The 13,063-nt window shown below is 46.7% G+C and overlaps 1 pseudogene; it reads right to left on the reverse strand.

Annotated features, from left to right (window-relative positions):
• Window positions 1–1,311: 1,311 nt before the first annotated feature.
• On the reverse strand, window positions 1,312–3,011 carry LOC124965377 (glutathione peroxidase 1-like; annotated as a pseudogene).
• Between the last annotated feature and the right edge of the window lie 10,052 nt (window positions 3,012–13,063).

Raw genomic sequence — 13,063 nt, forward strand, 5'->3', positions numbered from 1 at the left:
GTGCCAAGCCTCCCAGAAGCATCCAGGCTGGAGCAGTGGAGGAACTTCATGCTCAGTAGCAGTCTCTGGGTACAGCTTGCCTGGGGTGACTCAGGCCATGAGCTCATAGTTTTTTAGGTTAAGATGTCCCTAGGACCCAACAGGATCAGAACAGGAAAGAAAGATAATGACAAAAGCCACCCTGGAGAGCTCCAGAATGCGTGGAAGGATATAGGAGAGAGGAGTTGCCTTCCAGATGAAATGAAATTCAGATAAATGCTATTTATTAAAGTTAGCATGACCCTTACTAGCATCCCACCTTAGGAAACATGAGTTTAAAATATACTGTTTAAGACACACAGACAAATGATAGAGACAACATGTGCTTTAATAAAAAAAATCACAGGAGGAATGGAAGTCTCATACAAATAATATGCACACAAGGGGCCAAGGGTGTGTCATTAAGACCTGCCCTGTGTGTCTTAAAACAAATTCTCCTTATGTTTCCTCAAAATACATATTCTTCAATGGGGACATACTTTCTCCCTGCCGAAAGAATAATAGAAAATTAAAATTTTATAAAAGCATGTGGCCCATGTCAAATCAGAATGACTTCACCTGTAATGAAAGGTCTATTAATATGGATGAGTTAAAAATGATCTAGTTAATCGGTTTGAGACAAGATGAAAATCTATCAGAGCAGAAAATGAACTAAAAGTCTATGCTTTCACAAGTCAAGAACAATTAAATTCTCACAAGGAAAATGTCCATGGGAATTTCACAATTGCAGGCAAGTGAAGATGAAGAGACTGAGAGAGATGGCTCAGTTCATTCCTTGGCAAGACTGCTCTTTGGGATGGGGGGAGAGCTTTTAATAGGGCTTTTTTCCTCTTAAACGCATGTTACTCATTTTTAAGTAGGAAAGGTTTATTTTGGCTCACAATAAACTTTCCGTTCATCGTCACTTGGTCCCACTGTTTGGGTCTGTGGAAAGGCAGTACCATGCCAAAAGCACATGGGTTTAGCAAACTGCTCACTTCATGGTTGCCGGAAACAGTAAAGGGTCAGCCAGTGTCCCAATACCTACCTCAGGGCATACCCTAGAGGACCTAACTTCCTTCCATTGGGTCCCATCTCTCAACGTTTCCTTCATCGCCCAATAGAATCAAGCTGAGGACCAGGCATCCCCACCCCCACCCCCACCCCCGTGTCACCCAGCACTTTTATTAGTGGTTAAAAAAAAAAAAAAAAAAATTGCCTTGGTCTAGACAGAGCGGAGGAGGCAGGGAAGGATAAGTCCAGCGCCCTCTTATGGGGATTTTTTCCCCAAAATCAGGCCTTCCCCAACGCAGGTTTAGAGGAAACACCATCATGAATGAAATACCCACAGAAAGCAGCTGGCAGCTGCCAAGCCAGGGTAAGAGGAGGGTCCCAGGCACAGCTGGGCATCTGAGAGAGCAGGGCTTCAGTGTCAGGTTCAGTGTCGATGGTCGGAAAGCGGCGGCTGTACCTGCGCAGGGCACACTGTCAGGGCCACCAGAAACTTCTCAAAGTTCCAGGAGCATCACTGAGGCACACGGGAGACCAGATGATGAGTTTGGGTCAGTAGTGAGCGCGGTGGGGTCATCGCTGGGCGCGGGCAGGGCCTCCCGCAGTAATTCAGAGTGGAAGGACCTTGGAGCCATTCAGCTCACACTTCTCCAAGAGCAGGAAATTGGGCTCGAACCCGCCACCGGGTCTACACACTTGAGGGAAGTTCTGCTAGTTCTCTTCGTTCTGCTAGTTCTCCTGATGTCCAAACTGGTTGCAGGGGAAGCCGAACTTGACCAATGCCCCGCGGCCGAGGCGCTCCTGCAGCTCGTTGGTTTGGGTGTAGTTCCCGACTCTGGTGCCCCAGAGAGAAGCCACATTCTATATGAGCAGCACCTCGCCCCGCAGGGAGCCCAGACTCAAAGGCTTGCCGCAGGCCGCCAGCCTAGCTGCACACGTGGCGTAGGAGTCAGGCAACTGAACCAAGTGGCTCAGCGCCAGGACCAGGCCTTTAACAGGAGTCTTTGGGGGACATTTCAGACCAAAATTCCAGCAATATGTTTCTAAATGTCAGTCTTTAGAATAGTGTGAATTATATCACAATTATCATTGTGAACATATGCAACGTGTTTTATTTTACACAGCACTAGTAGAACACTGCACACTAATCTCTGTTATGGTTTGGATGTGAGGTATCCCCCAAAAGCTTACTTGTGAGACAATGCAAAAAAGTTCACAGAAGAAATAGTGGGTTGTGAGAATCTTAACCAAATCTGTGAATTAATCCCCTGATGGGATTAATGAGTGGTAATTGGAGGAGGCAGGTCATTGGGGGGTGTGACTTTGGGGTATATATTTATATCTGGTGAGTGGAGTCTCTCTCTCTGTTTCCTGATCACCATGTGAGCTGCTTCGCTCTGCCACACTCTTCTGCCATGATGTTCAGTTTTATCTGGAGCCCTGAGGAATGGTGCTGGACTTTTTATAAGGTCACCCCCGACTTAGGTGCCAACATGGCACTGGACAAGCTTCTCTTCCTGATTTTACTCCTCATAACTTCTTCCCGCAGACGCAAACTTGCACCCAATCGGTGCTTGACACCCCGCCCAGACCCCTAGCAACAAGGCTCACCCAACCATCGCTCCGTTCCCCAGCAACAAGGCTGTCCCAATCAACTCTCACCCCATTTCATGCCCCAACCAATCAGCCTCTTCCCAGCCCTATATAAGCGTGTGCATTTTAAAAATAAAACGGAATTCTCCGGTGATTTGCTTTGGACTGTGGCTTCGTGCGCTTCTTTCATTGGTGCCAAAACCCAGGAGGGGAAACTCCTCAAATATCGAGGACCCCCTCCATCTCCCCCAGTCAAAGTTTCTTGCCCTCGTCCACCTTCTTGAGTGCTGGTTACCCTGCAACCACCACCAGCCAATTTCTAGGTGAGTCACGCCTCGGGAGGCAGCTGCCCTTAACTTGACTATCGCAGGGTGTCTGGCCGTGATCATCCGGCAGCCCCTGACTCTGGTTATAGGGAGGAGACTGTACCCCACCTCGGCCTTCACTGCGACTGTGGACTCCTAGGCGCCTCTTTCCTCCCTCAGTCGTGCAGGAGGGAACAACAGACCTCTTCCTTTTCTCTCTTCTCTCGATCTTTCTCTCCTCTCTCCTCTCCTCGTCCATGCCGACTGGCAAAAGCCTAGCGCTACGTACTCTGTGACCTCTGGCATTTTGCCCCGGCAGGGAAAATCTCGGGTGACGACCTGACTTTTCCCTTGCCACCGACTCTATCGAGTCCCGTGAATGGTTTCGCTCGTTGGGGACGCCTGAATGAGTCGCCCATTCACTTCCCCAGGTCTGGAGATCTCTCTCTCTCTCTCTCCCTCTCCTCCTCTGCCTCTCATCTCTCTCACTTCCTCTCAGCTGTAAACAATGGGGGCCTCTTCTTCCCTCCCAAATGACTCCCCCTTAAAATGCCTACTCTCCAACTTGGCTCGTCTCTCACTCACTCCAGATATTAAACCTAAAACCCTCATTAAATTCTGCACCCAAGATTGGCCTTCATACCTGTTAGACAATCTTAGTCGGTGCCCTCCCGAAGGTTCCCTTGACCCCCAAATTCTCCGGGATCTTTTCAATTACTGCCAGTGCTTGAAAAAGTGGAAGGAGATCCCCTATGTTGAAGCCTTTACCCTCCTCCGTTCTCACCCCAATCTCTGTTCTTCCTGCAGCCCTCATCAGGTTCTCCTCGCCTGCAAACCCTCTCCTACAGCTTAGCCTGCCACCTCCTCTTTCGATTCCGTGGACGAACCACCCCACTACCCTCGCCCACCTCCCTCTGTCCCTTCCTCTCCTTCACCATCCTCTCCTGAGTCCTCTTCACCATCACCCTCCCCTGCCCCTAACTCCTTCAGCCCTCCAGCCACTAGGTCGCGCTCCCAAACCACCCATTTCCATGTCCTGGCACCCCTTTGAGAGGTCGCTGGACCCAAAGGGGTTATTCGGGATCATGTTCCATTTTCCATGACTGATCTCACCCAGCATGAGAAGAGATTGGGCTCTTTCAGGACTGATCCCACTATGTAGATTCAGGAATTCCAGTGGGTCCTCCAGGCTTACAGTCTCACCCACCATGACATCTACATGCTTTTAGCCAATACCCTTCTCCCTGAAGAATGTAGGCGGGTATGGGAATTAGCCCAAGCCCATGCAGATGACACCTATCCTGTTAATCCTAACCATCCCACCGGCCCCCATGTGGTTCCTGAACAGGACCCAGACTGGGACTATAACACCGCAGCTGGAGTGCAGCTGGGAAATCAGTTTGCTGCCTGCATAGTTGCTGGCCTTAAGAAGGCCACCCGTAAGGCAGTTAATTTCCAAAAAATCCAGGAAATAATGCAGAAAAAAGATGAAACCCCTTCTGAATTTTTAGATCATCTCACTAAGGCTCTCCAACAATATACCAACTTAGATCCCGAGACTCCCGATGGTAGACATGTCCTTATGATTTATTTTCTATCTCTAAGTTACCCTGACATTAAGGCTAAATTAGAAACACTTGAACAAGGGCCCGCAACACCTCAGACCGAAATTCTGGCTATGGCTTTCAAGGTCTTCCATAACAGTGATGAGGAAGCTGAACGCCGCAAATACCAAAGATATGAAAAGGCAGAGCATAGTAAGTTTCAGATGCTCACTCAGGTCCTTCAAGGGACTCCCCAAACATAGCACCAACATCATCCACAAAGTAAAAATCCAGGTGCCTGCTTGAAATGTGGAAAAGAAGGCCCCTGGGCGAGAGCATGTCCCACACCAAGGACCTCTATTACCCCTTGCCCGAAATGCCAACAAATGGGTCACCGGGGATCAGACTGTCCCACCTCCCAAAGGGGAGCTGCAGCCAGGAACCCTAACACTGACCTCCTGGGCCTGGCACACAATGATTGACGGGGCCTTGGGTCCTCCTCCCAGGCCATCACTGTTGACAGGCAGGAACCCAGGGTGGAAATTCATGTGGATGGGTGCTGTATTAACTTCCTCTTAGATACTGGAGTCACATTTTCAGTCTCGAGGGAGTTTTGGGGACTCACAATGCCATCATCCTCTCCTACTGTCGAGGTAGGAGGGAAATCTATACTTCCACTAAAGACCCCTCCCCTTACATGTACCATAGAAAATTTCCCATTCTCACATTCCTTCCTTGTCATGCCCCAGTGTCCAGTGCCACTTCTTGGTAGGGATATCCTCTCAATCTTCAAAACCACCATCTCAATACAGCCACCGTCTACCCCCATTCCACACTTCCTAATGGCGCTCCGAACAGACAATCCCGCAATTCCCTTTTGCTCTGACTGAGCCGGGCCACTAGAGGATCACCCACACACCTACTTTCCTATTCCAACCCACCTCGCCAATCCTATCATATGGGACACCCAAAGCTCCTCCACGGTCGATTGCCCTCCCGTCCGCATTCGCCTTAAAGATCCCAACCAGTTTCCTAGTCAATCCCAGTATCCCTTGTCCACCGCTGCCCTACTTGGCCTCCAGCCTATCATACATGATCTTATAACTAAAAAATACCTTCGGCCTACCCATTCTCCCTATAACACCCCATATTAGTGGTTAAGAAACCTAATGGTACCTACCGGTTGGTACAAGACCTTTGCCTCATTAATTCCTCTATTATTCCTATCCACCCCCTGGTCCCTAACCCGTACACTCTTCTTTCCCAGATCCCAACCACCTCTACCCATTTCTCTGTTATCAATTTAAAGGATGCCTTTTTCTCTATTCCCCTTGCACCCAAATCCCAAGACATTTTTGCATTCACCTGGACTGACCCAAAAACCAGACATTCTCAACAACTCACGTAGACTGTCCTTCCTCAGGGTTTTAGGGATAGTCCCCATACCTTTGGGCAGGTTTTGGCAGTGGAACTGGAAGACTTCCACTCAGCCTGCCCCGACTCCACCCTCCTTCAGTATGTAGATGATCTCCTCCTTTGTGGCCCTTCGGCTGAAATCACCAACATTGACATCATCAACTTACTCAATCACCTAGCCCAAAAGGGGTATCGCCCCCCTCCAAAGGCACAAATCTCTACACCCACAGTCACCTACCATAGGTTCCTCTTCTTGCACGGAAAAATGGCTATTACCACTGACAAGAAACACCTCATTAACTCTCTCCCCACCCCAAAAACCAAGGCCGAAATTTTATCTTTTTTAGGACTGGCAGGATACTTCAGGGCGTGGATTCCAAATTTTTCCCTCCTACCTAGACCATTATATGATATGGCAAAGGGCCCTCAGAACAAGCCACTACTTTCAACCGCTGGACAGCCTTTTCAGACGCTCAAACAAGCGCTCCTTCGAGCCCTGGCCCTTCACTTGCCTAATTTATCCAAACCATTTCTCTTGTATGTTCATGAAAAGGGAGGCCAAGGTTTGGGGGTCTTAAGACAAGAGTATGGCCCCACTTTTGCTCCAGTAGCCTACCTTTCTCAACAGCTAGATCCCACCCTTAGAGGGTGGGCATCTTGCCTGCGAGCCCTAGCTGCCAGCCAGGTCCTCCAGAAGGAAGCTCATAAGCTGAACTTTAGATGCCCTCTTACCATTCTTTTGCCACACCACCTGAAGGATCTGCTAACCTACAAGGGACTCCAGTCACTTCTCCCCTCTAGGGTGCTTTCCTTACTTGTGTCTTTTCTCCAGAATCCAGTGCTATCCTTTAAACCTTGCCCTCCATTAAACCCTGCCTCTCTGCTCCCGACCTCCCCTCCCCTGGCTGATTTCCCCATACACAGTTGTACAGAAACCTTAGAAACCTTTTTACCCTGTCCCACTCCAATCTCCGAAGGCCCTTTGCCACATCCCAACCTTATTTGGTTTATGGATGGTAGTTCATTCATGCACGATGGCACACGGAGAGCAGGATACGCTATCGTCTCCCATTCAACAACAATAGAAGCCAACCCTCTCCCACCAAACACTACTAACCAACAGGCCGAACTTCTGGCAGCTATTTGAGCCTGTGAATTGGCAGCAGGGAAAGCTCTATCCCTCTACACAGATTCTAAATATGTTTTTCACACTTTGCTGTCCCATGCTGCCATATGGAAGGAAAGAGGACTACTAACATCCAAGGGCACTTCTGTTACCAATTCCAAACTTATTTCTCACCTACTCAGGGCTGCACAGTTGCCCTCCAGGCTTGGAGTCACTCATTGCAAGGCACATCAATCTGACTCTTCTCCCATCACAGTCTCAAACTCTAGGGCTGACCAAGTGGCATGGGCAGCCGCCCTCAAAACCCCGGACCCCTCCACTGTGCTCATGCTCACCCCCTCCAGCGATATGCACGAGGAAGACCATAAACACCTTTTTCACTTCCTTCATTCCCTGTTCCACTCTAGCCCCCAAAGCCTGACAACCTTCCTCCAATCTTTCTTCTCCCTCTCTGCGGACGACAAAGCCCTCTTACGACACATATCCTCGACATGTTGCATCTGCCAGTGAACCAACACCAACACACCCTTGCGGCCCAAACATTTTCCCTCTCACCAAGCCTGCGGGCACACCCCTGCGGCAGACTGGCAACTTGATTTTACCAACATGCCCAGGGTTAAACACATAAAATATCTGCTGGTCCTAGTGGACACCTTCTCTGGCTGGGTCGAGGCCTTTCCTACATCCAACACAAGAGCCTCTACAGTAGCCTCCATTCTGATGACGGAAATCATTCCTCGATTTGGAATGCCCACCTCAATCCAGTCCAACAATGGCCTGGAGTTCACCTCACAGATCACCCAGTCTCTCACTCAGGCTCTGTCCTTTCCTTGGCATTTCCATTGTCCTTATCACCCACAAGCATGAGGGAAAGTTGAAAGAACAAACCGAATTCTCAAAGATATCCTTACAAAGCTCACCATGGAATTAAGTATGGATGGGTAAAACTACCTCCTCTGGCCCTTCTCCGCTTGTGGACTCTGCCAAAGAAACCCTCACTCCTTTCCCCCTTTGAAATCATGTATGGCCAGCCCCTTCTTCACCCTGGCATCTCACCAAAAGCCTGGCCCCTTCGCGAGACCTATGCCCTACCCCTTCTCTTCCACCTCTGAACTAAATTATGGAAGCACCAAGGCTGGCTTCTCCCTGACCCCGACCTCTCCCAGAACTCCCTCCCTCTAACACCTGGTCAGTTTGTGTACTATTGTTCCCCGGGAGAGAGAGACCCCCTCAAACCAAAATGGGAGGGCCCAACTTCGGTGATCTTGTGTACTCTGACAGCTGCCAAGCTGGCCCTCCTAACAATCGGCTTACTCCATGGATTCATATTTCCGGGCTAAATCCAGTCTCCAGTTCCCCGGGCCCTGGAGAAACTCACTTGGAGTCTTTGGCAACATCTTCCTGTGGACCTCAAACGAAATACTCTTGCTCTACCTCTCATAACCCCTTAAAGCTTCATTTTTCCCACATCTCCCTTCTTGAGTCAGTTCCTGAACATGATCCATGTTAGTCCAGCCCTAATCCCTACCCCTTCTCCTTATGCCCCTCTTAATAACCTCCACATCTTTCATGTGGAGATTTAAGGTGAGGCAAACATACACAGAGAAGAACACCAAGACCATCTCTCTGGTAGCAACAACCGACTGTCCCCTGATGGGTTGTTCTGGCATTATTCATATCTTATTTCCACAGTTAACCCTTTACAGCAGCTCGGAACTTCGGTTCCTTATGTCCCCACCCTCACGTGCTAAGCATGCAGCTTTCCTACCCATACTGGGTTGGTGTTTCATTGACCACTTCCCTTGCTGGGACGGGTCTATCAGGAGGTGCCCTTGCCCACTACTTATGGGCCATTGAGGATATCAACACCCGGCTGGAGAGTGCTCTCTCCTCTACTGCCTCCTCCCTCACCTCTCTGCAAAAGCAGGTAACCTCCCTGGCCCAGGTGACTCTCCAGAATCGCTGAGCTCTGGACCTCCTTATGGCCAAAAAAGGGGGAACCTGTGAATTTCTTCAAGAAGATTGTTGCTATTATATTAATGAATCTGGCCTAGTGCAACAAAATATCGTCAAATTACGTAATTTGGCAGCAGAACTACAAAGATTCTCCCCCAATTCCCCATTCTCCTTGTGGTTCCAGTCTCCCCTTCTAACATGGGTATGGCTCATTCTAGGACCATTATCCATCATTTTTCTCGCCTTTCTCTTTCTACCCTGTATCATTAAGTTCCTTCAGAACCAAGTGGGTAAAATCTCTAACCAGGCTTTTAACCAGCTTCTCCTCAGGAATTATCAGCTACTGGCAACAGATGAGCCCAGCGCCTCCTCTTGGGAACACTTCACTACCTGTTGAGGGAGCTGTAACCAACCTATGGGCCTCCTTCCTAGCGGCCCTCCATCAGGACACCTGAATCATTCCACCCGAGGTCGCTACAAGGGACATTCACCAACCTCACCCCCCCAAGAAACCTTCCCTTTTTCAGCCTTGTTATGGGGCTTCTTGACCATGTTCCTCCCGATTCCCCTACCCCATCCCTGACTCTGCCCCATTCAGCAAGAAGTAGCCGGACTGAATGACGTCCCCTTCCAACATAAAACAAGAAAGGAGGAATATAAGGTCACCCCATCCCCTTAGGTGCCAGCATGGCGCTGGCCAAGCTTCTCTTCCTGATTTTACTTCTCATAACTTCTTCCCGCTAGCGTGAACTCGCACCCAATTGGCTTTCGACACCCTGCCCAGACCCCTAGTAACAAGGCTCACCCAATCAACCATCACCCCATCCCCCAGCAACAAGGCTCTCCCAATCAACTCTCACTCCGTTTCATGCCCCAACCAATCAGCCTCTTCCCAGCCCTATATAAGTGTGTGCATTTTTAAAATAAAACAGAACTTCTCCGGTGATTTGCTTTGGACTGTGGGTCCGTGCGCTTCTTTCACTTCTATGGGCTGAGTCCTCTGAAACCATGAGCCCTCAAATAAACCTTTTCTCTACAATTGTTCTTGTGGGGTCTTTTAGCCACAGCAGTGAAAAAGCTGACTAAAACCTTCTCTTATAAATAACCCTTATTTGGGTTATTGATAACAAGTATTGCTATTGTATGTAAATATAGGTGAAAAAGGACCTGTCTCATCTCATACAGTAATGGATCATAAGATCAGAATTTGAATCAATCTGCTGAAATCCAATGCATTGAATTAACATAAAAGAAATATTGCTTAAATTAAAAAATTTAACCACTTCCTTGGAACATCCACAGTTCGAGGTTTGGCAGAAAAAGGAGAATGAATCAAGAATCTCTGCTTAGGTCAATCAAAAACCATCATTCTAGCTGGGTGCAGTGGTGCACACCTGTAATCCCAGCAGCTGTGGAGGCTGAGGAAGGAGGATCTCAAGTTTGCTAGTCTCAGCAAAGGAAGGCACTAAGCAACAGTGAGACCCTGTCTCTAAATAAAATACAAAATAGGACTGGGGCTGTGGTTCAGTTTTCCAGAGCCCCTGAGTTCAATCCTTGGTACCAAAAACAAAACAAAAAAAACCAAAAAACAACAACAACAACAAAAAATCATCCCTGCCACATGTGCGTCAGAGTCACTGGAAAACTAACACATGGAAGCTAATTGCCAAACTAATATGATAAAACACAAGATATTTGCTTCAATGGATTCTACAGCAACCAAACTGAAACTCCAGAAATTGTTTTTAACTAGCAACAATTCCCTTCTTTCCAGGTTGCTAAAAAGGCTCTGAGTATCTCTATTAAGATGTGTCACAGGCTCTACAGGAATTGAATCTTGAATAGGTCAGATAAAATACAGCTATTTTACTAATGAGAACTTTTATAAAACATTAACAGTGAAACATGAACACATAACTTATATAGCATGAAAAAGGAAGTCCATTTGTCTCATCAACATAAGCCATAATAGCTTATATTTTTAGAATCATATGTGAGGATTAAATTGTTATATTAATGAATTAGATAAACTTTTATATTAACCAACAGACATCATTTCTACTCAATTTCACTATTGGAGTCACATAATCTTTGTTTTGTAACAACTAAATATTATTCTCTCAATCAGATGCTACTGAAAAAAAAAAAGAATACAGACCTCAACAGAAAATGATCCAGGTAATCATCATTCATAAATTACTTGAAAAGCAAGATTGACATTTCAATGAGAAAGAAGAGTAAATTGCAAATAAAGAAAAAGAAATGAGTAGGACAAGAAAGAAGGGAGATTGAGCAAGACAGAAAAGGGGGGAAGGAGAAAGAGAAAGAATAGAGAGAGAATAACAGGAGAAATGGAGGATGGGAAGGAAGGGGAAAAAGAATGAAAGGGAGGGAAGAAAGAATGGAAATGAAGGGGAGAGGGAAAGACTGGGGGATTTCAAAGTAATCCCAAATGTGCAACTTAAAAGCAGAATTTTAATTAAAGAGAAGATTCTACACCCTAGTAGTGTTCCCTCTGTCTCATTCATGTCCCTTCGTCAGCTACACACCTACATCACAAAGATTCTGCAGCTCCGAAGCTGGTGTAGAATGCTGTGGAGAGAAAATGAATAAGGGAAGAAATGTGTGACCAATGATAAGCTTCATACTATGGCTCTGAAATAATAATTTATGCTGTTGGACTAGTAGGGTGATCTCTGTGGGCTTTAACCATATGGGCCATAGTTCTCTTATGTATTAAATGAAAATATTAGAATGAATCTATGGGGAACAAACTAGTTGAGGTTTCATATTTCAAGTAATTTTTCAGCATTCTCTTTTAGAAAAGTCTCACAAAAAAATAGTCGTATCCTGTGACATGTTGAGTTTTGGAAGCAATGATATTCTACTTTGTTTATTCTATGACTTGCTTAATTGTGCATTTAACCACTCCCTGTTTGATTTGGAGGATCCAGTGGATCATGCTGTACTGGACTCACCTGGACTGACTAATGTTAATGACCTGGCAGGGTAATGTCTATCAGCAACTCCTCATTCCCCTTTGCTACTCACAATCAGCTTCCACATTCCTCACCTTCATGGACAGGCCTGTGTGTAAAGTCTCTGACCCTGAGAGCTCCTCATCTCAACTGGATATTCTCGACCCATGTCTATTTCAACAGGACCCTGCTCTATATGAGTTATGAGTGGCTGATATCACATGATCTACTAATCTCAGGTTAGTAAGCCTGAAAATTAGTCCGCACTATACAGAGTTGGCAGTCATGTGAATGAACCAAGAACCAAACCCTTCCTGCAAGATTTTGGGATTGTTTTGTGGGTAACAGAACCAGAACCCACAAATGAAAGTGAGGGGAATGTTTTCTTCTGAAAAGAATGCATTGTACAATTGTCAGTCATCTTGGAAGATGTGTACATCTTTCCAACAAATGTCTGATTGACCTAGGAGTAAGGTTAAGTTACTTCAGGGACAGAAAATTGTGTGTGTGCACATGTGTGTGTGCGTGTGTGTGTATCTGTGTGTGAATGTTACTACTGGGTTGGGGTCAGGGAGTTCAGCTGCCCTGATAATTTCAAGTCAAGCCAGAAACCTACCTAAAACAGGAAATAGACACAAGTTATTCTCTCTTTTTGAACTTCCATTCCCTAGAATAAATTCTCTAAATTCTCATGAAGGTTTATACCCATGACCTATCTTGTTGGACTTAGAACCAAGTTCAGAGCAATGCTGTACCATGAATACTGTCCCCATCTCTGTGAAAGGGCTGGTGCTGGGTAACCAGTTGTCCTTGTCTGTCCAGCTGCCTTACATGGACTACAGAGGCAGCTGCATGTTAACATGCTGGGGAAACAGACAAGGAGGGACCAGACATTGTTCACTGAGCAAATGGGAGTGATTTCTAAGGATCTCTCCAAAATGAGGGAAGGTCAACTTATGGCACAGTAAAGTCAGTGAGATCTCTAGTCCACAGAGCTCTGAGAATAGGTATAAAGATACTTAGTTCTTTGGGGCTACCCACAAATATTCCATGGAATTTCAACAAGTTTTGAATAATGACTAAAGGACATAATACTATTAACTAGTTATATTTGTT

The sequence above is a fragment of the Sciurus carolinensis genome, chromosome 15 (assembly GCF_902686445.1).
Source record: "Sciurus carolinensis chromosome 15, mSciCar1.2, whole genome shotgun sequence".
Lineage (NCBI taxonomy): Eukaryota > Metazoa > Chordata > Mammalia > Rodentia > Sciuridae > Sciurus > Sciurus carolinensis.